The sequence below is a fragment of the Lolium perenne genome, chromosome 3, assembly GCF_019359855.2.
Source record: "Lolium perenne isolate Kyuss_39 chromosome 3, Kyuss_2.0, whole genome shotgun sequence".
NCBI lineage: Eukaryota > Viridiplantae > Streptophyta > Magnoliopsida > Poales > Poaceae > Lolium > Lolium perenne.
The window spans coordinates 115,159,027-115,184,016 of record NC_067246.2 but is presented as its reverse complement, the minus strand read 5'-3'; the positions used below and the strand labels follow the sequence as shown (position 1 = coordinate 115,184,016).

Genomic DNA, 24,990 nt, shown 5'->3' with positions numbered 1-24,990 from the left:
GGATCCTCTTGTTCAGAGAATTCGTCGGCATGTTATCTTTGGTCACCCGCAGCTGATCGTCGACTCTGGAGTATTCGCAGATCAGCCGCTTATTGTACTTGAGCGGCTGAATCCGACATGTAAACCTCAATCTCACCCTATTTGAATTGTGGTAAGGATATGGATGTGATTTGAGCAACCAAACAGCTGATTCCTGTTTCCTGCGTGCAAGATGGGCTGAAAACGGGCAACCAAACGATGGTCTTCGGAGCACAAAAGATCACACATGCTACCAAACTACCCGGCTTTCCTGGTCCATGGCCCGTTCGTGAATCGCAGGGGCTCCCATCTCGCTGGTGGAGTAATGCAGGAAATCAACCCAGGCAACTAAACGCGTCCTAGACGCATCTTTGGCCCGTTCAAGTGTTTGTAGTCTTCGCTATTTATAACTTTTACTATTGGAATTTTTTGCACTGCCGTTGAGTAATATGGATAGATTGGGTAGGCTTTTTGAAAAAAGAGAGCGGTCTTTCGTATAACTATATTGTTTCCTTACTTGCAACATGTAGTTTAATACGGAGTATATGTTATGTGAGTTAAAAAGCATTCTAAAAAACCCGTTCTCGCCGTCTTGCCCCAGGGCCCTGAATATGTGTGGACCGGCCCTGTCAACCCCGCTCGCCGGTGGTGCGCCGTGTCCCCAGGACGTTCTATTGGATTCGCGATTCGGCGTGACCCTGCACTCCAGTTCGCTATTTTTCACTCATTCCGGTCGGTTCCTCGCGTCCGAGGAAGGGGATAAATCATCACCGCTGAGCAACCTCGCCGGAGCAGCGGGCAGCTTCGAGAAGGTAAGGGTGGGGCATAAGAGGCAGACGCTGGTGGCGATGGCCTCCTCGTCGACCGCGGCGGTGGAGTCGGCCGCTTCAGGTCGCTGGAGACGGGGGTGCGAGCGTGGATGGAGAAGCTGCCCACCCACATCGAGGCCACGGTGTTCGGGGCCGTGCAGAGTGGCGCGCTCGGCGGGCTGATGCGCACGTTCACGCCGGAAATATCGGCAGACGGCTCTCCGTGCCGTAGGCGCCGCCCAGGCTCAACTCCATGGCCCTGCCATCCTTGGAGCAAGTGCAGGTTCCCTCCTCCTCATGTATAGTTCCCCTCTTGTTACAGATTTACACGGGGACTATCAATTTTTGTAATTCCTGTGATACTTTTGTCAAAGATTGCAAATGCTTTTGAGTTCAGTCCCAGTGACGAATTTGTTCTCACATATACCGATGATGATGCAATTGATTATTTCTTGTTCCTTGTTCATAGCTTGTTCAGCCAGTAGGTGCAATCGAATTATTATTTGTTAATGTCCAAACTAAAATCAGTAGTTAGTATCTCATTTAGAGATGTATTATGTTTTCATGACTGATGCACCGTATAAGCTGACTCTAATTCATGAAATCTCCATTGCAAGTTGTAGAGAAGCAGTAAGTTACTCTCATCAGCTAGGCATCAAGCAGATTACAGCCCATTGCAAGTTATGGAGAAGCAGTAAGTTACTCTCATCAGCTAGGCATCGAGCAGATTCAGTCCATTGCAAGGTATGGAGAAGCAGTAAATTACTCTCATCAGCTCATTGAGCAATTACAACTTTCTACTACATCTTTTAGCTGCCATAACTGATGCATCCTGTATGGTTGTGGCAATTCCAATTTCTTTTGTTTTCTTCACTCGTGCACATGTTTCAGGTTTGCAGCTGGGAGAATCCCAGAGATTTAGAGTACCGCTTCAACAAGTTTCCGCTGATTCAGCTGTAGTACCAAACTTTTTTGATGGATTCTGTTGGTTAAATGTATTATGGAGAGCTTCCGCCTCCCTGTGGTGATTCAGCTGGATTTCCGTTGAACGGTTGAGGAAAGGCTCGTCGAGTCTCCAATGGTTTTCTTTTCCAAGCGCCAGATGCTCGCCGATATGGGTCGTGTGGAAGAAAATTGTCCAAGCGCCCGACAATTGATTAAATCTGTGCAGCAGAGCAGAAGGGATGTGGGTCACGGCATTGTGCTAGTGTTGCACTGCAGAAGAGGAGATAACTTAACTCGATGCATATCTGTCATGAGGAGAAGAGAGAGGAAGCCTGTTATTGTGATTTTGCTTCAATTGGATTCCGACCAAGGTCAGAGTTCATCAGGTATAATGGCTAAACTTTATGTATCTTTTCCCGTTGGCCTCTTTGGGTGATTCATGGACTTAATTAATCTGTGCATGCCCTACAAAGTCACTACTTTGTACTACATCTTTTAGTTGTTGTAACTAATGCATGAAGATCAGCGATCCATGTGCCGGAACCTTAGTCACTCGCTTCTTTTCTCTTTCCTTTTATCCCTTTTTTTTTCTTTCCTTCTTTCTTTTTTTTTCTTTTTCTTTCTTTCTCCTTGTTTTGGTCCTCTTTTCTGTTGGGTTTCATATCTAGCCTACCCCAACTTGCATGGGAAAAGGCTTTGATGTTGTTGTTGTTGTCTCTCTTCTACATGTCTACTCCATTTGAGGAAGGAGTATTATGACCCTCCAATTCTATTTTTTTCCTAATGTCTGCCGCTCGTCGCTCTAGGTACTGCGGAAAAAAATCGGCTTAGCGCCCGACTCAACTTTTCGCATCGACACACTAAATCTTGAGATCGATTGGGGTTTTGGTATAACTACAAGGAAAAGGATCCTAGCACCTGGATTAAGTGCCTACATTGTAGATGTCCTAAGCCATGGTGCTGCACCAGTCAAAGGTGTTAGTTCTCAGTCTCCCACCAATCTGGTCCTCATGCTGACGTGCACCAGTCCCTGGCTGCAGCCGATGCACTGCTTGAGTGCTTGGTAGTGCGCGCGGAGTATGCATCGAAGGCTGCTTCCGCCTGAAGAGAGTGGTCAATCCAACTCGATCACCAAGTGCTAAAAGCAGAAATACAAATATGAACTACAAAGGCAGTGCTCCCTGTCCACAGTACTGATTTCTTTGTGGCCTCTTCATATCTGGATAATAATTTGTTAAACTCTTACTCTTCCATGTGTGCATGACACATGGCTGATAGCAAGAAGCTATATGTATACGCTTATTTACTGAGTGTTTATTTTACATGTACATATCTAAGGAAGCAATAGTAGTGGCTGTTAAAAGTTGTATCTAGTGGCAGTGCTCCCTGTCTTATCAGGTTGTTTTACTTCTGCATGTACGTATGCGCTTTTTAGGTAGTTACAAGTTGAAATGCATATTACACATGGTAGTTTTACTGGGAGGAGAGATACACAAAATGTGCCTGCCTTCTGGCAGGAAGTAGATGCCTATATTATATGTGAATGCACATGCCTATGACTGCATCATTTGGAAGAAATAAAGAGCACAGAGATATGCGAACGCTCATGCCTAGTATTGCATCATTTGAAAGAAGTAAAAAGCAGATAAACTCCATATTTAATAAACTACTGCATCACTTGCTAAGCTAGATAATTATACATGAAGTTCTATGTACTGGATAATTATGCGTAAGGTTTCATGCACTGGATAATTATACATAAAGTTTTAGGTAAGTAATCTCAGAGGATTATGAGGATGTCCATCTAAGGTACCATTACATAAGATAAAAAAAGTTAACATTACATAAGATAGATACATTGTAGTCTTGAATGTAAAAGTTAGCAAACTGATGGGAAACCACATCTGTAGTCTCATCGTTGATCTTCTTGCTAGTGTGTTTGATATGGTCATGTGTTGTGGTTGCAGTCTTGGCAGTAGTTTCAATAAGAATAGGCTGTGCAGTTAGTGTTCTTTTGCAGTGATATATAAAGTGTGCAACCGATAGGCCACCATGTAAAGCTAGGATTTCTGCTTCTCCCTAAAGAGTCCATTGGCTGGACCAGCGTGATTTGGTCTGCAATACGAATTGAAAAGAAAATATAGTTTCTTTTTTGTGGTTTTGTTTGCAGACACAACTCCTCTCTTTTTTTTACTTTTGGTCGTCCGGCTCATCTGAATGAGCATGAGAGGTAGGTAATACGGGTTTTAATAAGTAGACTTTTTTGCTGGAAACCTAATAAGAGCACATTGTTTCCTGTGCGTGGTAGAATAGCATAAAATGTCTTTGCGTCGTATTCATATAGCGGAAGTTTTCAGACTCCGGTACAACCTCCATAACCTGTATGCTGAGTGATCCTGATTCTATGGAGGTGGTTTGCTGTCCAGTATTTGTTTCGGGGACCAACAACCATGAAAGATTAGAGCCTGTAGATCTGGCCCTCTTTTAGCTTCTCGTTGAACTGACACAATAAACTTAAGCTTACTGCTGTGTAGTTGCAACCAGTAATAAGATGATGATCAGGTTGACCTAATTGTAGGCATTTCATATGTAGATGATAACAACGGAATCAAAAATCCGAATGCTCAGAAGAAAATATTGTCATAGGCTTTCATCATCTGAAGGCTGAGTAAATATCGAGAGATAATTGAATGAGAATGCTAAGCTAACCGCATGAATCTTATGCGTAGGTCACCATGGAGGGATCAAAAAACTGAGTGTTCAGGAGGTACCAGTTGGTCAACAATAATGAACCCCAATTCATGCACATTCTATTATTGGTCCTTGTTCTCCAAGATCCGCAAAGCATGCACAAGAGGATTCCCTCAAAATCGAGGTGAGACATCTTTTACTGGAGTGGCCTCCGTTGCTACTTTCTTAGGTTTCCTGCAAGATAACTATGGAGATCAGGTGTGAACTGATTGAGTAAACAAACCACCACAAGAATTATCAATCTAAACTAATGCATAGGGTTATCTTTATTGCCTGCACATGTTGTGAGGTCATATATCTAGTGTTCAAGAATCAGGATCATAGCATCATATGCCAGAGCCATCATGACCAACGAAATGAATCAAAAACTCGTGTGGATAGTTCAAATCTTTTTTACCAAAATTTAAACAAATTCATAATGCAATTGGAAAAGGTAATAAGGAAGGCATAATTTGTAAGCATCTTGGAGTAATTTGCTAGCCTTTTAACATTAGTAGCAGAGTTGTATTCATTCATTGTAAGTTCAGTGACAAAGATAACCTGCAAAAATTTCACGAGAATATATTAAGATACATTGCCTGCAACATAACCCGCATGCTGGATTACGATTTCGAAAATTAGAACATACCAAGACATGTATTTTTCAATGCACCGCGAGCCACACTATCATGGTTACTTTGTAAGCTTCAAAATTTCTGTCGCTGTTAGCTGAGATGAACAAAAGCAGTTAAGAATCAAGGTGACACCAAAATGGTAGAACTAATGATAGGAAAGTGTTGAGATGTCGAGAGGAAAGTGTTGAGACAAAAGCTTCAGAAAGCTTTCAATTATTTTCATGAATCTTTTAATTCACTATATAAACCTTAGAATCGCCTGAGAATACTTAATAGATCGATAGAATCACACTTCATTTAGATAAACCTACACAAGAGCAGCCGTGGAATATTTTTATAACTACGGAACTACTATCCTTGGAAAATTGTCTTAAACTATTTCCAGTAACAATCACCTATACGTTTTTCTCTATCATTATTTTCCCACCGAATATAAGCTTGCAATAGAAAAATTGAGTATGCACGATACTTGTTTCACAAACCAATGAAACTTCCACCGACAAGTGAGTAAGGTAATTTTTTTTGACATAGACCACTGCACAAGGAATGGCTAGCTCACACTGGCCATGGTCGACGCATGTCGCAAGCCTAGTTGCACTAGCAGCGTCAGGCTCTCGTTGCCCAATCCTCTTACCTTGCGAGCCTCTGCTGTGGCTTTGTCTACTTCCTGCCAGATGCACACATCAGCAAGACAATGAACTAAGCAACAGCCAAAACCCCTCACAAAACAGAACATTCTTATCACAGAGCACTATAAGTAGGAAATACATGAGGTAAAAAACAATCAGGAACCATCCAGACCATAAATTTGTGTTGTGCAAAGAGGTAAACCAGGCCCAACCCGTTTGTAGCCCATGTTCTTCCTCCTTCATGGAGTGATGATGACGATTCCGGAGGTGGCTGTGGAGGTGGAGGCGGCGCGGCCGGCCTGTGAGCGTGGCATCATTTACCGGACGCCGGAGGTGGAGTCTACGGAGAGAGCCCTCCGGTGGGGCCTGGTGGCGTTCGTCTCCGGCACGAGGCGGACGGTCAACTATGCAGCGGCGATGGCGGCCATTGTCGAGCGCATCTGGTAGAGACTAGGGTTCTACCGGGTTTAGGGCGGAGGTTGTAAGGGTGGAAGTGAGGGCGGAGAGGTTGGGGAGCTCGGCGCCGGCGGCTGGGCGCCGTCGCGGAGGAAGAAGGAGGCGGCTAGGGTTGTTGTGGCGGAAGCTAGGGTTCTCCCGTCTCCCTTCAGGAGACGAGACAGTAATGATACTGAATTATTGTCTGATTAATCTTGAAGGGATACAAGTGTTTATATAGGAGGACGGCCTCCTCGAAACCCTAATTTACTTGGGCTAAGCCCCTAATTTACTTGGGCTAAGCCCATAACTAGCTACTAGTGGGCTTCCTACGTGTATAGGTCAGACCGACCATAACATCTCTCCCCGCCTTCTCAAACAGCTCGTCCTCGAGCTGAACTTCTGGAAACTGCTGGCGGAGATCTTCAAGCTTCTCCCAAGTCGCCTCGTCCTCGGGCAGGCCGGTCCAATGCACCAAGACGTGCCAAACACCACGGCGCTGCTGGGCCTTCAACACGCGAGCCACACTCGCCGGGGCAGGCTCTAGACGCCCATCCGAAGTAGGTGGAAGAGCTGGTGGTGCAGAAGGAGGGTCGCCCCGGTAGGCCTTCAGGAGGCCGACGTTGAAGACGTCGTGGAGGCGCGAGCTGCGCAGCAACTCAAGGCGGTAGGCGAGCGTGCCGATGCGCTCCAGCACACGGAAAGGACCAGCGTAACGAGGTCCCAACTTGCGCCTGGAGCGTGGGTCCAAGGACTGGGTCGTCCGGTGAAGAAGGCGTAGCCAGACCCAATCGCCCACCGCGAACTCCGCCTCGCGATGGTGTGCATCATAGTATTTCCTGGCCAGCTGCTGAGCCTGAAGAAGGCGCTGGCGCGCGCCTCGCCGATATCTCGTCGCGGGTACGCAGCAGTCATCCGCCGTCTCGGCACGGGCCGTGCCGGCCGTATAGGGAAGCATCGCCGGTGGTGGCCTCCCGTAGACCACCTCAAAGGGAGTAGCGTGCGGCGCGGAGTGGTAGGACGTGTTGTAGCGATGCTCGGCCCACGCCGGCCCGGTCCACCCAAGCTCGTGGACGATCCCCGGTGATGCAGCGCAGGTACATGGCGATGATCTTGTTGACGACCTCGGACTGGCCGTCCGTCTGAGGATGAAACGCCGTACTCATGCGGAGCTTCACGCCCGCCAACCCAAAAAGGTCCCTCCAGACGTGACCCGTGAACACTGGATCACGATCACTGACGATGGAGGATGGAAACCCGTGGAGGCGAACGATGCCGTCGAAGAAAGCGCGTGCCACGGACGCCGCCGTATAGGGATGGCCGAGGGCGATGAAGTGCGCGTACTTGGAGAAGCGGTCAACCACCGTGAGGATGACGGACTTGCCGCCAACCTTCGGCAGCCCCTCAATGAAGTCCATCGAGATGTCCGCCCACACCTGGGACGGCACGTCCGATGGGCCGTAGCAAGCTGCCGGACGGAGCGTCTCCGTCTTGTTCCGCCGGCATGTGACACACGCCCGCACCTGATCTCGCACTGTGGCGCCATCCCCTGGAATGTAAAAATCAGCGCGGAGACGGTGCAGGGTCTTCTCGGGCGCCCTCGTGACTGCAGAATGCGCCAAGGACAAGGCCTGGTAGCGCAGGTCTCCATGATCCGGCACGAAGATGCGGCGGCCATGGAGGAGTAGTCCCTCGTCCAGGCGCCAGGCGCGGCAGCTCGCCGTCGGCCGGCCGGCGCGATTCTTCGCGCATCCGCAGCCCGTGGCGATGGCGCGGCGAACCTCGTCGATGAAGGCGAAAGATGGCCCGGAGTGGATGCAGAGGGCTGCACCGACTGTGGGTGCGTCCGCAGCATCGTCAACGTCTCGGCGAGATAGGGCGTCGGCGACTGTGTTGAGGCGGTCGGGGCGGTACTCGACGGTGAAGTCGAAGCCGAAGAGCTTGCTGATCCACTGGTGTTGCGGCACGGTGGAAAGGCGCTGATCCAGCAAGAACTTCGAGTCGTAGTGGTCCGTGCGCACACGGAATGTCCGGCCCCAAAGATACGCCCGCTGCGGGCGCACTGGACCGACCAGTCGATCGCTCGCGCTCATATGCGGCGAGCTTGTGGTGGCGGGCGGCGAAGGGCGATCGAAGAAGGCGAGTGGACCCTCGCCCTGGTGAAGGACGGCGCCGAAGCCGATGCCGGAGGCGTCGCGATCCACCACGAACGGCTCGTCGAAGTCCGGCATCCGAAGAACGGGACCCGTCGTGAGTGCCCGCCGCAGGCGGCGAAGGCCGTGGCCGCCTCCTCGTCCCAGGAGAAAGCGTCGCGGCGGCGAGCGCGTGAGGGTGCGGCGATGAGACCGAAGTCCTGGATGTAGCGCCGGTAATATCCGGCGAGGCCCAAAATCCGCGAAGAGCTCGTGGCGGCCGGGGCGTTGGCCGACGGCGACGGCAGCGACCTTGTCCGCGTCCATCGCGACACCGTCAGCGGAGATGACGTGGCCCAAGTATGCGACGGAGGTCGTGCCAAACGAGCACTTCGAGCGCTTGAGGTGAAGACGATGCGCTCGAAGCTCGTTGAAGATGATGGCCACGTCTGCAGTGCTCCGCCCAGATGCGCGCCGTAGATCAAAATATCATCAAAGAAAACAAGCACAAAGCGGCGTAAGTAGGGGCTGAGCACGTCATTCATCAGAGCCTGGAAGGTCGCCGGCGCATTGGAGAGGCCGAACGGCATCACCAAAAACTCGTAGTGGCCATGGTGAGTGCGGAACGCCGTCTTGGCGATGTCGTCCGGGTGCATGCGCACCTGATGATAGCCCGAGCGCAAGTCGAGCTTGGTGAAAAAGCGCGCGCCATGCAGCTCATCCAGGAGCTCATCCACGACGGGGATGGGGAACTTGTCCTTGGACGTGACGGTGTTGAGGGCGCGGAAGTCGATGCAGAAACGCCACGTGCCGTCGGTCTTGCGCACCAGGAGCACGGGGGCGCAGAATGGTGACGTCGAGATCCGTATGATGCCCTGTGCTAGCATGACCGCCACCTGGCGCTCGAGCTCGTCCTTCGCACTGGGGTACCGGTACGGCCGCACAGCTACGGGTGCCGTGTTCGGCAGCAGGTGGATGCGGTGGTCACAGGGTCGCGAGGGAGGGAGGCCCTGCGGCTCGTCGAAGAGGTCGCCGTGCTGCTACAGTAGGGCGGCCAGGAGCGGATGCGCCTCATCTAGCGCGGTGGCCATCAGGTGTAGCTGCCGGGATGTGCCAGTGCTGCCCACGCCCGTCCAGTGAACACGGCGGCCGCCCTCGCGCCAGAAGATGAGGGACAGCACGTCGAGGTCCCACAGGATGGGGCCTAAGGTGCTCAGGAAGTCGAGGCCGAGGATGAAGTCGTAGCAGCCCAAGTCGATGCCGACGCAGTCGATGGAGAACGGCTCGTCGCCTACGAGCACGGGAACCTGTCGCGCCACGCCCTGGCACGTAAGACGATCCCCGTTGGCGACGGTGACGCTGTACTTCTCCGATCCCGCCGGCTGGAGAGCGAGGCGGCGCATGGCGGTGCTGGACAGGAAGTTGTGCGTGGAGCCCGTATCCACCAGCGCAGTGAGACGCTCCCCCTTGATCGTCACCGGAAGCAGCATCGTCTTTGCCGTTTTGATGCCCGCCATAGCATGGAGAGACACGACGAAGGCGGACGCGTCGACTGGCGCGTAGGTCGTGACACCGACCTCAGTGACGGTGGCGGTCGCGAGCTCGGCGGTGAGGGCCTCAACGTCGGCGTCGTCGACGGTCTCCAAGTAGAAGAGGCGGGCGCACGTGTGGCCCGGTGCGTACTTCTCGTCGCAGTTGAAGCACAGCCCCTGGCGGCGCCGCTCAAGCTGCTCCGCAGCCGTCAGCCGTTTGAAGGGGCGAGTTGGCGTAGGAGGGCCTGCGGGCGCAGCGGCCGGTGCGGGGCGTGGCGGGGCGGTGGGCGTCGGAGCGGGGCGGGCGCGGGACGAGCGCCGCCACGCCGCGCGTAGACCTGCTGCATGGCGAGGGCGCGCTGCTCGTAGGCTCGTGCGTAGTACATGGCCGTCTGCAGGTCCGCTGGCTCGCGCATCTCGACGTCGACGCGGATGTAGTCGGGGAGGCCGCCGACGAGGCTCGGGGCATGGCACGCGAGCGCCTGAAAGCGGTCGGCGAAGTCCTGGACCGTGGTGGTGAAGGCGAGGCGTCCCAGCTCGGCGAGGCGGCTGCCACGGAGGGTCGGCCCAAACCGCTGGAGGCACAGGTCGCGGAAACGCTCCCAAGGCGGCATCCCGCCCTCGTCCTGCTCGAGGGCGTAGTACCAAGTCTGCGCGGCGCCCCGTAGGTGATAGGAGGCGATCCATGTGCGGTCGGTGCTGAGCGTCCGCTGCCCCCGAAAAAACTGCTCACACTGGTTCAGCCATTTCAGGGGGTCGGTGGCGCCGTCGTAGGTGGCGAACTCCAGCTTCGTGAAGCGGGGCGGCTGCGGTGCCACGGGCGGGACCTCGGGGGTGTCCGCCTGGCGGCTTGGGTTGACGGACGTGCTTGCGGCGAAGGGCCCCGCAAACCCGCCAGGACCGCCAGGGCGATGGGCGGGCGGCTGGACCGTCGTCCGCGGCGTAGTATGGGTGTAGACGGGCGCCGCGTCGGTCCACGTGGGAATCGGCGTGGGCGACGGCGGCCACCATGCGGGCCGGCCCGGCCGGCGCCGGAGGCGGGCGGTGGGGGTGGCGGCGTAGCGGCGGTCGGTGGGGGCGGCGGCGTAGCGGCGGCCGGTGGCGGCGGCGGCGGAACCGCGGTCGGTGGGGGGCGGCGACGAACGGCGGACGGTGGGGCGGCGGGTGCTGGCCGGCCCCGATCTCCGCGAGCTCGAAGCGGATGGCGCGGAGGCTGTCGGCGAGGTCCGCCAAAGTAGCGGCCAGGAGGTCGAGGCCCGTGGGGACGGCGGCGGCCTGGTCTCCGTTGGCGGCGGCGGCGGCCCCCTGCAGGGCGTGGGCGCCGGTCATGGCGGCGGGAGTGATGTTGGTGGCGGCGGTGGACGTGGCGGCGATGGTGTCGACGGGGGGCTGTTGGAACCCATGAGACCTAGGCAATCTGATACCAAAGTGGTAGAGACTAGGGTTCTACCGGGTTTAGGGCGGAGGTTGTAAGGGTGGAAGTGAGGGCGGAGAGGTTGGGGAGCTCGGCGCCGGCGGCTGGGCGCCGTCGCGGAGGAAGAAGGAGGCGGCTAGGGTTGTTGCGGCGGAAGCTAGGGTTCTCCCGTCTCCCTTCAGGAGACGAGACAGTAATGATACTGAATTATTGTCTGATTAATCTTGAAGGGATACAAGTGTTTATATAGGAGGACGGCCTCCTCGAAACCCTAATTTACTTGGGCTAAGCCCCTAATTTACTTGGGCTAAGCCCATAACTAGCCACTAGTGGGCTTCCTACATGTATAGGTCAGACCGACCATAACAGCATCCCCGAGCTCGAGGGGCGCTTCTCCGTGCAACGGTTCTGGCCAGCGGACCTCCTGCTGGTCTTTGACTCCAGGGCCAACCGCGACGTCCTGCTCATCGCCTCCACCAACCCGTTCGAGGGAAGGGACTTCACCCTCCGCTTTGGCGTGTGGAACCGCCAGCTTCAGGCGACGCGCCGCCGCTTCTGCTTCTGCGTTCACCTGGAATTGGTGGGCATCCCACCGATCGCGTGGAACCTCGACACGGCTAGGTGCATCCTAGGCTCTTTCGGTTGGGTAGAGCGTCTGGGTTTGGAGACAGCCAATCGCGCTGACCTGGGGACCTTTTGCAACACGGCTTGGACGGACAACCTTGCCGGGCTCCCTCGTTCCAAGCAGCTTTGGCTTGCAGTCTTTGACGACGACATCGATGATTTGCCGCTCCCGGTAGAGGCCTTGATAGTGGAGGAAGTTGCCCTGCTCGACTATGACGCCACGGTCCATATTGTTCGCGTGGAGGACACATGTGGAGAGGCCGGCCGGCCCTCGGCTGGCGGTGGCCAGGGTCCTGACCCAGGTGGAGACAGCGGTGGTCGGGGCAATGGTGGCGGGCGTGGCCCTCCTCCAGACGCACCGTCGGCCACCGGACACCCGTGCAGGTGCTACGCCGGCAGCTGCTCCCGCTCGACGGTGGAGGGGTGGTGCTGAGAGGCGCGTCGCGCTGGGGCATACTACCTCAGTGCGGCCTTGGCCGCTGGTGGTGGATCGAGTGGACGCCCCTCCTGATGGGCATGTTGCAGCGACTGCCCAGCTCGTGCCTCCCCTGGTTCGCATGTACAACAAAGGGCTGGGTCGCACCCAGGGCCTGGACGTGGAAAAGCTAGCGCAGGCGGCCATGAACGCTGGCACTATGGGCGAGGACTGCACCTTTCCCTTCTCTGGGCAAGGATTGTCTCTGCCTTCCTCCGGTGGACACGATATCTACTCGAGCTCTGCTTCGATCCAATCAGGGAACCCGAAGGTGTGGATGGTCCACGACGAGGCCCTCTCCCCGACCGGCCCGCTTTCGCCAACCTGCTCTATGGGTTCGTTGGACTCTTGGAGGACCATCGACGAGCGCATCCAAGGCTCGCCCCTCTCTATGTTCACAGTGGAGCTCACTCCCGCTATGGCGGATGCGGCGGTGGAGGTTGAGGAAGGCGAGATTGTGGAGCCAGCGACCGTTGCGAGGGGCCTGGCAGCGACGCCGCCCGCTGCTCCAGACCTGCCGGGCGGCGCGCCGGTAGGCGCGGCGGCCTCTCTGCTGGATGGTTCGCTGGTCGCGGCGTCCATCGCCTCGGGATCAAGGACATCCAGTGTGGCTTGGCGGCTTTCCGCGAGAGGTGCAGGGCGAATAAGGCCGCCCTGCTCCCCCGCCTCTGCCCAGGAAGACGAGGAAGAAACGGTCAACCCCCTCAGTGGTCCGCAGGAGCGCACGAGTAGCAAGAAGATTTGCGCCTGGGAAGTCGATCAAGGCGCAGCAGCATACTCTCATGATTCAGCTGGGTATCACGCGGGAGGGGGAAGTCATCGGTGATGTGGCCTTACAGGCCTACCTCCCCTACTTCGACGAGCAGCCCATGACGATGGATCACCTCGTAGGTTGCCTCACCTTGTTTGCCTGGCACCCGGATGTCCTCCCAGTGGTTGATGATGACCTTGTGGTCTAAGTGGTTTGTTGTGCTGTGATCTGTGATCCTCTAGCCTCGTAACATGATGGACATGTGTTTCTCCTTGTTGGTTTGGAATGTGTGTGGTCTCAATTTGTTGGCTCGTTGCGATTCGATTTTTCAAGTGGTTCTCCTCTCAGGAGCGAGTGTGGCTTGCTTCCTCGAGACCAAACTACAAGTGGTTTCGCGTGCTACCGTGGATAGATGCATAGGGAGGGAATTCGACTGCTTCTTTTTCCTCCCCGCTGATGGTACACGTGGTCAGCCGTGGTCTCTCTCTCCAACCCGCACTACTCTAACAATGTCATTACGGCTAGAGTGGGGGCGCAGGGCGACGCGAGTTGGTGGCTCACCGGAGTGTACGACCCACAGTCGAAAGCGGACAAGTGCCTTTTCCTTCAGGAGATCAAGGATATCCGGGACCTCCACCCGGGGCCGTGGGCGATTGTGGGGGACTTCAATCTTATCGTGGATGCGACCGATAAGAGCAACATCTACCTAAATAGGCGTATGATGGGCAAGTTCAGGAGGGTCCTGACCGATCTAGAGTTTAAGGAGCTCTACCTCAATGGTCGCCGGTTCACGTGGTCGAACGAGCGGGAGCAGGCCACCCTCGAGCGCCTCGATAGGGTCTTCTCCACGGTGGATTGGGAGGTGCTTTTTCCCTCCTCCTTCCTTTCAGCGATGGGCTCCTCCACCTCTGACCATTGCCCCTTGCTGCTGAGCCTCGCGACAGAGGCAAGGGCCTGTCGCCGCTTCCGGTTCGAGGCCTTTTGGCCTAAGGTTGATGGCTTCCTAGAGACGGTGGAGAATGCTTGGTCGACCGGGCCTGGGGTGGCAAACCCGTTCAAGCGTTTGGCGGGGAAGCTGGCGGTGACCGCTAAAGCTCTTTCCAGTTGGAATGATCACTTCATTGGCAACAACAAGAAGCAAATCCCGCTGGCCAATGGACTCATCCCCCGTCTCGACGTGGCTATGGAGTCTAGGGCGCTCTCCGTGGAAAAAAGGGGGTTTCGTCGGCTGCTCAAACGCAAGCTGCCGGGGCCAGCGTCGCTCGAGTGCACTATTGTGCGACAGAGATCGAGGATCACGTGGCTTGCAGAGGGGGATGCCTACACCAAGTTCTTCCATCTCCACGCCAATCACCGTAGGTGGAAGAACTTTATTGCTCACCTCAGTGGATGGCGTCCTGGAGGCCAAGCAGGAGAAGAAGGCCGATGCAACGGATGCCTTCTATTTCAACTTGCTTGGTACGGCGCCGGAACGTGAGTTCTCCCTTGACCTTGACTTTCTGGGGGTTCAGTCTCATGATCTCTCGGAGCTGGATCGATCGTTCACCGAGGAGGAGGTTTGGGCGGTGGTACGCTAACATGAGTTGGACAAATCCCCGGGGCCGTATGGCTTCTCCGGGAGGTTCTATGTGGCATGTTGGTCCATCATCAAGCACGATATGATAGAGGCCTTCCGGTTCTTGTGGGAGCGCGACTTCAGGGGGTTACACGTGGCCAACCAGGCCATGGCCTCCCTGCTCCCCAAGCGGGCCGACGGCGTGGATGTCAAGGATTTCTGCCCCATCAGCTTGATTCATACCGTGGCGAAGCTCATGGCCAAGGTCCTCTCCTCTCGCCTTGCGCCTAGGATACCGGAGCTGGTTGGCCCGCAGCAGAGTGCCTTCATCCGTGGGCGCTGTCTCCATGACAAATTTCAGCTGGTGCACTATACGGCTCGGAAGCTCCACGCGCTCAAGAGGGATGCCCTTCTCCTCAAGTTGGATATCACGAAAGCCTTCGACACTGTGGATTGGGCCTTCCTCCTTGAGGTTATGGCCAAGTTGGGCTTCGGCCGGAAGTGGATCTCGATGGTTGAGGGCTGCTCAGCTCCTCCTCGACCCACGTGCTGATGAATGGCGCTTCTGGGGAGCTCATCTACAACCGCCGGGGTTTGCGACAGGGTGACCCTCTCTCCCCTTTGCTCTTCGACACGGTGATGGATGGTCTCCACCTCATGTTTGAGAGGGCGGCGAACGTGGGTCTGCTCACCGAGCTCTCGACTAGTGGCTTCCGGCATCGCACATCGATGTATGCCGATGATGTGGTGACCTTCATCAGACCCACCGAGGTAGACCTGCGCACCTGCACACAGATTGTGGAGGACTTTGGGGTGGCGCCGGGGCTGCGCACCAATCTGGCCAAGTGCTCGCTCCACCCCATACCGTGCTCGCATGAACAGGTGGCTCTGGCTAGTTCTATCCTTGGTTGCGAGGTAGCCTCTTTCCCGTTCAAATACCTGGGCCTCCCCCTTGGGCTCAGAAGGGTGACGGCAGCCCAGCTTTAGCCGATCGTGGACAGCACAGCTAGCAGGCTGCCACTGTGGTGCGCCAAACTGCTCAACCGTGGGGGTAGGACCATTCTTGTCCAGAGCACGCGTTCTGCGATCCAAGTGCATACAGTGATGTCGCTCGACATCCCGCCGAAGGGTGTTGAGGCGCTGCGCAAGATTTGTCGGGCCTTCCTTTGGAAAGGGCGTTAGGAGGTCAAAGGTGGCCACTGCTTAGTCGCTTGGGACAAGGTGACCTCCCCGAAGGACCTCGGCAGTCTAGGTATTCCGAACCTCCGCTTGCTTAATCTTGCTCTCCGCTGTCGGTGGGCCTGGCTAAAAAAGGTGGACACCTCTAAGGTTTGGGCGGAGTTTAACATTCAGCTCCCTAGCCTCTGCACCGCTATCTTCGATGCGGCCACCTGCTATGTTCTGAGCAATGGCGAGTGGGCTCGGTTCTGGTCTGATCGGTGGCTAGATGGTTCGAAAGTGGCGGAGATTGCACCAAATGTGGCCAAGATGGTCTCGCATAGGAAGGTCACCACTTTCTCGGTGAGAGAGGGCCTGGCTGGCCAATGGCTGAGAGACTGTGTGCTGGACATGGATGAGGCAGCCCTCTCGGAGTTCTTCATGTTGTGGCAGAGGCTGGCGAACGTCCAGCTGGTCCCGGAGCGGGAGGACGTGCTACTGTGGAGGTGGTTGGCTGATGGCATTTACTCCGCCAAGTCGGCGTACATAGCTTTCTTCGTCGGCCATGTAAGGGCCTCCGTTTCGGAGGAGATTTGGCGGTCTAGGGCGCCGTACAGTTGCAAGTTCTTCGCATGGTTGGCCTTGAAGAACCGCTGTTGGACGGTGGATAGGCTTCGACGTCGTGGTCTGCCGTGTCCGTCGGCCTGCCCGCTTTGCGATCAGGAGCTGAAGACCTTGCAGCACTTGCTGCTGGGTTGCGTGTTTGCGCGGGAGACCTGGGCATGGGCTCTTAGGTGTTGGGGCAAGGAGGAGTGGCTCCCGGACCCAGACACCGATCTACTGGAGTGGTGGACGTCTCGGGCTTGTCCGACAGCTCACCGACGGGACATGTGGACTGCCATCATCCTGGTCTTTTGGTCCATTTGGAGGCACAGGAACGATGTGGTCTACTACGGAGTGGTGGCTTCGCATGGCGCCATCAGGGACAAGGTGCGAGAGGAGTTCGAGCGATGGCGCCTAGCCAAGCTTTTCCGTGGCACTCTCTTTGTTTTTCTTGATCCGACCGTTGTACCGTGTCATCACGGAGAGTAGGCGTGTGTTTGGGGAGCTGCCCCCTGTGGTAACGCAAACTTTGCCATCTTGGCACCCTTCTATGTGATTGATACACCTTTCCATGGTGTATTCTCGAAAAAAAACTAAAGGCAATTAGGAGAGGATGGAGAAATCAACACAATGAAAAGCAAGGGGAATAGATGGAGCCCTGCAGTCACACCAGCATCATCCCATTCACATCATGTTGGTGCACTCGTCCTAGCGACGAGATGGCACACGACGGTAGTTCGAGCCATGGGCGGCGCTTCTCTCGTCGGAGGTCAATCGTTCTGCCCAGCCATGGCACGGTCGTTGTGGAGCCGGGGATAGCGGCGGCCGGCGACCTCCCGTGCTCCTCCCCACAGGCCGGCCATTAATGGACGGCGCTTCTCCCGACGGCGGTCAACCGTTCTGCCCAGCAATGGCATGGTCGGTGTGGAGCCGGGGATGGTGGCGGCCGGCGACCTCCCGTGCTCCTCCCCATGGGCCGGCCATTAAAGCGAGCTGCTGGGTGGAGCTCGAGGCATCCACCGCGATTTGCGTTCATGGGAAGGAAAAGAGGAGGTTAGGCCATCTCCAACGGGAGACCCAAAACTGACCCAAACTGTCCACCCGTGTCCGTTTGGGTAAAACCAGCTTCCAACAGGAGCACCCATTTTCCAGCCGGATAGGCATGCACGTCCGGGCTGACCCAAACCTGACTTAAATTTGGGAGCCATTTGCGTGGCCACGGACGAGCTATTCCATCCGGGCATGTCCTCATCTGGCCCATATGTCAGCCGCCCACACCGGAGAAGGCCACCAAATCCGCACAACCTCGCCGGCGACGCGCCGCCGCCCACGCCGGAGAACGGCAGCCTCGCTTCGACAGCAGCCGAGTCGTGCCGGAGCCAGCAGCCACGCCGACGCAAGCACCGGCCTCGCCTCGCCCCGCCGCGCGAGCACCGGCCGTGCGGGCACGGGCGCCGGCCCGCCTCGCCACGCCGCCGCGAACACCGATCGCGGGCACCGGCCGCTCCTCGCCACGCCGCAGCGAGCACGGGCCGCGCCGCCACGCCGCCGCGGACACGGGTGCTGCGAGCACGGACGCCGGCCGCGCCTCGCCACGCCGCTGCGAGCACCGGCGCCGGCCGTGCGGGCCTCAGCCGCGAGCACGGGCCGCGCTACGCCACGACGCCGCCCATGGGAAGATTGGATGGTCCAGAATCTCAAATCACTATAAGTCCCCTATGGGGTGCATCTATTATAACTTTAGATGCTATTGATCGACAACAGATTGGCAATTTCTATGTCGAAGAACCCTGTCTTCCACGAATGAAGCAAACACATCGAGATAGGTATCACTACATCCGTAAGCATGTGGAACATGGTCGCATTTGCATCGACTATGTCAGACCAACGATCAACCTGCTGACGTTCTCAAGAAGGCACTTGGGCGGATTATCTTCCAGAAGCTGACAAGCAGGGGCGGAGCCAGCTATCTGGCGTGGTTTTGGCAGCCGCCATACTTAAATGTGCCAGGGAGGGGATTCGAGTACTACTAGGTTTATTGATCGTTTACATAAAAAAAGCTATACCGAATGTTGTGATGGACTGATGGGCCAAGCCTCTTCGCTAACGCTCTTAGGGCTGTACGTGGTTACTTATAATTCATTCCCAACAAAGATACACGTAGTATACGTACAATCCGCCCGGCCGGTAACTGCATAATTCTGAAATGCCGGAGACCTCGTGATCTTGTGGTTGTGCGTGGAGCGGAGGCGGCTGTGCACGACAGAAACCAACGAGCAGAGAGCCGCCGGCCGGCCGGCCTGCGAGGCGAGACTGTGACCCTCAAAGCGATAAGACTACGAGGGTGAGTACAAACATGGTACGAAGAAGAGCAACTACATAATGACATGCATGCTGGAATTGAAATTGCACTTCCTTCATACTTGAAACTGATCTCGTTCTTGTGGACTGCACTCCATGTAATTTCATTTTATGAGACATTTTGGGTGCAATATTTTCTTTTGACATTACAAAATTAAATTATACATGTTGAACACAAAACACAAAGTAATGTACTATTTATTTAGTGGAGTCTTGCATTTTTAATTTATCGATTCCGCCACACCTTAAATTTATTCCTGCTTCCGCCCATGCTGACAAGGAGGATTGGCATGACTGAAATAATTCGCTGACGCCAAGATTATAGGGGTGATTTGTTAGTTGTTTTTCAATCGAGACGTTGAGCTTCAGTTAGTTTAGCTGTTTGCACTTTCAGTTAAGTTTTCAGTTAAGCATGATCTCGCTCTGAGTACGGGCTCGTGGGATGGCGCAAGCACATAGCATAAGAAAAGTTAGGTGCAACGCATAACCATGGGTCTCTCTCTGTCTGAAAGTTTCAGGTTCTGTTTCTCCTAGCCAACGCATACGAACAAAAAAAATTATTTTATATATATAAAATATTTTGTTCAAAGTCTAAGTGTGACACGATACGAGTATTACTTGTCTAGTAAAGTTGGCACATAAAATTTATTTGCCCAAAGAAAAAAACATAAAAAATGAGATGAACTCCACCCTGGTTCCGCCTACGGCCGTGCTGCCTGCCTCTGCTCGTCTTGTGCCTCCTTCTCGACAACCAATTCTGGCCACATCTTCATGGAGCGCGCATTTATCTTTATTTCGTGTAGAGCACGCGGCCCGCGGAACCTGCGACCATGCAATTTTTTTTGTAACTTTTTTTTGAGATGTCGTATCTTCTGGTAGATGGCATTCTTATCAAGTTTGGTGCGCAGGAGCGGGGAGCCATCCTTCTGTAGCGCCGTAAGGACTTCCAACGCCGAGGGCATGATTCCTGAGTTGTTCTCACGCATCTCCGTGATGGTATCCATCAGTTTGTGTTGGTCCTGGTGGCACCATGTGTTGTACCTCTTGGGCCTCTTGGACCTCTTGGTGGAGGTGTCGTTGTTGTCGCCATCCTCAGGTGAGTCACCGGAGTTGGTGTCGCCATCCTCAGGTGAGTCGCCGGACAGGGGCGAAGCTGGACCAAAAGATCATTGGGTTCAGCTCTACTACTTATGTGATAATCATCTACTAATGAGACAAGTTAAACAGCAAACTAGTGAAGGTTTCATGAAATTCGTTGGGTTCAACTATACCAGCTCCGCCACTGTCGCCGGAGATCATCTCGCCAGCCTCGTCATTAGAGAGAACAACGATTTGGTCGTTAGCTTCGACCATTATCACGTCGCCCTCATCATCGGAGAGATCGATGACTTGTCGGGATTGGTCGTCCTCGTCATCAGAGATGAGAATCAGATCAGAGAAGCCACGAGGATTAAAGAGTGGGATTGTGGGAGCCATAGGTACGGCAAATGGTGGTGGTACAGCACAGCAAATGGTGGTGGTAGAGCACGGCAAATGGTGGTGGTACAGCACGGCAAATGGTGGTGGTACAGCACAGCAAATGGTGGTCTCGGGCCTCTTCTATTTATATGCTAGAGGAGGCGCTGGAGCAGTTTAGCGCTGCTAATTGGATTGGCGGGAAGGATAGATTAAGGTTGGCGCCAAACCGTGAAAACTTGAATCGATTGGATCAAATCCTGCATTAATATAAATTTTCAGCTCGCCCGATACAATCGGTTAAACAGAATTCTATACCATAAGTATCCTTTTCACAAATTACATGTGTGTTCATAAAAAAAAAACGATTCCATGTACATATCAATTCGCCTGATTGGTTTCCAACAATTTTCATTGGGCAAGAGATCACGCTGCAATAATTAGATTAATACAAGGCTGGAAAGAAATCAACTAAATAATCCGATTAATTAGTTATCATCGTAAAATAAGAGAAGGAAATAATAGTCAGACTAATATATAGATGGCATGAAATCAGCGCAACAAATTGTCAGATCAGTTAGCATATACCCATTGTAAAAGAGAGAGAAATATACCGACCATGGTCAGAATGGTCTGTGTATTAATTGCTTTATCTTATTGGCGGTCGACCATGGCACCGCCATAGTGAGCCATATTTGCACTTTCTGAAACAAATAACATGTCAAAATTAACTAATTCTAGCATTTTTCCTTTTTTTCTCTAGTGACTTGCTCTACCACCACCATTTTGGGGGCGGAATCAAAAATGTGCTCACGCTAGCGCGCCCAAAAAAGCGCCGGCGCCTCACGCAGCGAATGATTTTAGGCGTGGGAACCACGTGTCAGCCATACATCCCAAAATTATACATGCTTTTCCCCAAAACCCTTTCACCTCTGCCGCTCATTTCTCCCGCCCGCCACTCCATCTCTCATCCAGACTCCAACGAGAAAAACCCTCGCCGTCACCATGCCGCCGAAGAAAAAGGCTTCAGTGAAGGCAGCGAAGGCGCCGGCGGTGCCGGCGAAGCCGCGCATGCGCCGAATGAGAAGCCGGCGACCATATCGCGCATGCGCCGAATGAGAAGCCGGCGACCATGTCGCAGGAGGTGTGGGACGAGGAGAAACGCCGCTGCACCATGGTGATGGCCGACTACAGAAGGCACCACTGAGGCGTTGAAAGCCGAAGCCGCGAAAGCGGCAGCTGCTGCCGACGTGTGCCTCAGCTTGGGCGGCGGTCAGCCCGAAGGGTGCCAGCAACTCGCCGGCCGCAACTTGGGCGGCGTGTTCTCGAGTTCACCCTCATCGCCGAGGTACTACGCGGAGGGTCCATCGCTCTCGCAGATGCGTCTGTCGCAGATGGGCGGCCGCGCCCTCTACTCCCCCGAGTACGCCGACGACGACACGACCTTCGACCCCAACGCGACGTTCTCGCTAGATTCGACGCCGAGGGGAAGCGGCGCCTTTTGCTTCTCCGTCGACCTAAACTCGTCGCCAGATCTGGGCCACCCGGGAAGCACCTCCTGCCACGTGACTGACGGCACCGGCCTCCCCCGCACCCTCTTCGGCGACGAGAGCGGGAGCGCCCACTAGGTGTTCGGTAGCTCGTCTGGCGTGTCCATTGGCGAAGACGACGTGACTTTTCCTTCTCTTTATGTGTCATGTGCATTGTAGACACCGCTGGCGACTCAAAGTAGGTTATTTATTGTATAGATTGACGGCGCCGAGATACTCTCCGGCTTCATACGCCATGGCCACGGCTACGAACCCCCCGTCAAAGAGTATGAAGAAGAGGTCGACGAGGACGAAGATGATGCGGAGGAGGAGGAGGCCGAGGAGGAGCTGATCGACGCCGACACCGGCGTGACCACAATGCTGAAGAGGAACAGGCGGGTCGGCGGCACTCGTGGTCCTAGGTGGAAGTCTTTGGAGGATGAATGCCTCATCTACGCGTGGAAGGAAGTGAGCTTTTGCCCCATCACCGGAGCCAATCAATCCGCCGGCAATTACTACAACGCATCCTTGATTCATTCAACGAGAAGAAGAACTATGGTCTCTAAGCAACCATGCACATGATCCGGAACGAGGGCGCGCTCTCTCACCGTTGGAACATCATCAAGGCGGCGTACAACAAGTTCCATGGCTACTATGAGAAGATTAAGGCCCCGAAGTAGAGCGGCAAGACGATGGTGGATTGGGTATTGTCTGTGTCAATTTGATGATGTCTACTTCATAATGCATCATAGTATATCTTGTTAATATAATCATGCATCGTTAGATAATCGGCACCCTCAAGATGTACAAGAGCCAAAACGAGCACAAATTTTTCCTCTTCATGCACTGTTTTAAGAAAATAGAGGGTTGCAAAAAATGGGACGCCAACCGCCTCACTCTCAATAAGGGCGGCGTCGGGGAAGATGGGCATATCGATCTCGCCGACGCCTCCATCGGGCGCTCCATTGGCAACAAGAAGACCAAGGCCGAGAGGAATGCGGCGCCGACATTGGCCGCCATGGACGCCTCCTCTCGAGAATATGCTATCCTCCTTCTCAACGGAGAACACGGATGCAGCGGATAGGGCTGCCAGTGTGTGGAAGGCAATACTCGAGAAGCAAGATATGAAGATTGCGTTGGAGAGGGAAAAAGTGGAGGCGGCGAAGATGGAAGCTCACGCCGCTGCCATGAAAGCCACCAACGGAGCAACGCATCTTTCGTTGGCCAAGATGACTCAAGAATCCAAGATCTTGATGGCGGACATGGCGAAGATGGACCCATTGGCGAGGGCGTGGCACGAGATGCACCGCGAGCGCATCGGCCAAGAGGTGCTGGCGGCGCGAGGTGCGTCAGCGTCCATGATAGCGTCGGCACCGTCGACGTTCATGCCTCCCTCGGCACCGTCAACGTTCATGCCTCCCTCAGCTCCCGTGGAGCCGGTTCCCACGATGGAGGTTCCACTGTTGCTCGCCGGCGATGAAGACGTCGTCGAGGCTTAGCCGCCCATGACCCCGTTCATCTGATCATTTGGCCTGGAAGCCCAAGTTGTTTTTGCAGCCGGACTATGATGGCCATTCGGTGGCCGTATATTGGCCCAAACTTCATATTCAAAAACCTATTTAAATTTGGTAGTCGCATGTTGGCCCAAACTTCATATTTGAAAACCTAATTGAATTTATATGCATGTTTTATGACTTTTTATTCAAATGATCTATCGAGGTAGCCGGTTTGGGGAGCGTCGGTGTGGGAGCAGCATCCCAAAATGGAGGATGATGTGCCGGTGTTCCCCATATGGCTGTGCTGACGTCCCTGCCAACGCCTATTTAGGGAGCACCGGTGGAGATGCTCTTACTCTCTGGGCAGCAACCACCTGCCGCTGTCTAATGTCCCTTTAAAATGATTCAATAAGAGAAACTCCACCACTTGTACACCGCCGATTGCGCTGTAAAAATCGTCGATATAGCACACCGCTCGCGTTTTTAATTTCCTCACTTAGCAGTCGCTGCAAATAAAGACTGCGTTGTAAACAAAATTGGCGCGTGCTTTATTTTGCCCTAGCCAAAGCGCTATATTTGATGTGTCCAGTACGGCGCATTACATCGCTCAGGATCGTGCGGAAATTTTAATCCTCCGGTGAAGAATGCGCCTGTGCCACGCACTAAGAGCATATCCAACAGGCGCGCTAAAAGTCGGCGCGCTATACCACCGTTTTGCCGCGCGGTAAACGTATGGCGCGCGCTACGCCGGTTTTTGCCCCACCGGACGCGCTAAATTGCAGCGTCTAAGCGATGGTAAAAATGGACCTCCCCCGCGGCGTCAAAATACAACGCGCGCGGGCGCGGAAACAACTTTTCTACACTACTATGCATCTCACAGGATCAGACTCACATGTAAATCATGAATAAATGGACACAAAGTGCAACACACATCACATAGTTCAAGAACGACACACAATATGACATAGTTCAACAACGACACACGCCATATGGTTCAAATGAACAAAGTGGAACACACAATTTGCATATGACAAATGCATATCACACTTGCGCATTTTCCAAGTCAACACCTTCTTCTTCTTCCTCGTCATCTTGGTTGAAGGAGGAATAGTAGCATTCATGGAAGACACGAAGCCTCCCGGTGGTGCTCCCATAGTCCCATACACACCACTCACCGAGCCTCCCATAGTCCCTCCAAACACTCCTCCATAGCTTGGTCCTCCCATGCCGGCCATGCCTCCCATGGCGGGCATGAGCATACTTCCCATGCCGGCCATGCCTCCCATGGTGGGCATGGGCATGCTTCCCATGCCGGCCATGCCTCCCATGCCTCCCATGCCTCCTCCAAACATCGGCATGCCTCCTCCAAACATGCCTCCTCCAAACATGTCGGCCGTGGGTGTGTTCATGTTGGCCATCAACAATCTCTTCTTGGCCAACACTTTGTCGCGAGCAAGGTTGATGTACTCCTTTTGCCTCTCATCCATTTGGGAAGTATCCATGAAGAAAAGCTTCCTCTCCTCCTCCGCTAGGCGTAGATGCTCCTCGGTGGCTTGCCTCTTCTCCTCCAAAGCCAACTTCCTCTTCTCGTTGGTGGCAATCCTCTCCTCCAAAGCGGCTCTCCGAGCTTCAGTAGCATCCATAGCCTCTTTCTCCAAGTTTCTTGCCATCTTCCTATCTTCATTTGCTTGCAACCGTGCATTT

The 24,990-nt window shown here is 54.4% G+C and overlaps 1 long non-coding RNA gene across 6 annotated transcripts; it reads left to right on the top strand.

The window, feature by feature from the left end:
• The first annotated feature begins 646 nt into the window (after window positions 1–646).
• Window positions 647–23,335, top strand: LOC127342219 (uncharacterized). Of its 6 annotated transcripts, none has more exons than XR_011755278.1 (5): window positions 647–1,110; window positions 1,451–1,571; window positions 1,719–2,158; window positions 4,502–4,647; window positions 19,715–20,571. It is a non-coding gene; the product is annotated as an uncharacterized lncRNA (long non-coding RNA). The 6 variants fall into 6 exon arrangements; XR_011755279.1 differs by having other exon boundaries at window positions 1,445–1,571; XR_011755281.1 differs by having other exon boundaries at window positions 647–1,126.
• Window positions 23,336–24,990: the final 1,655 nt, after the last annotated feature.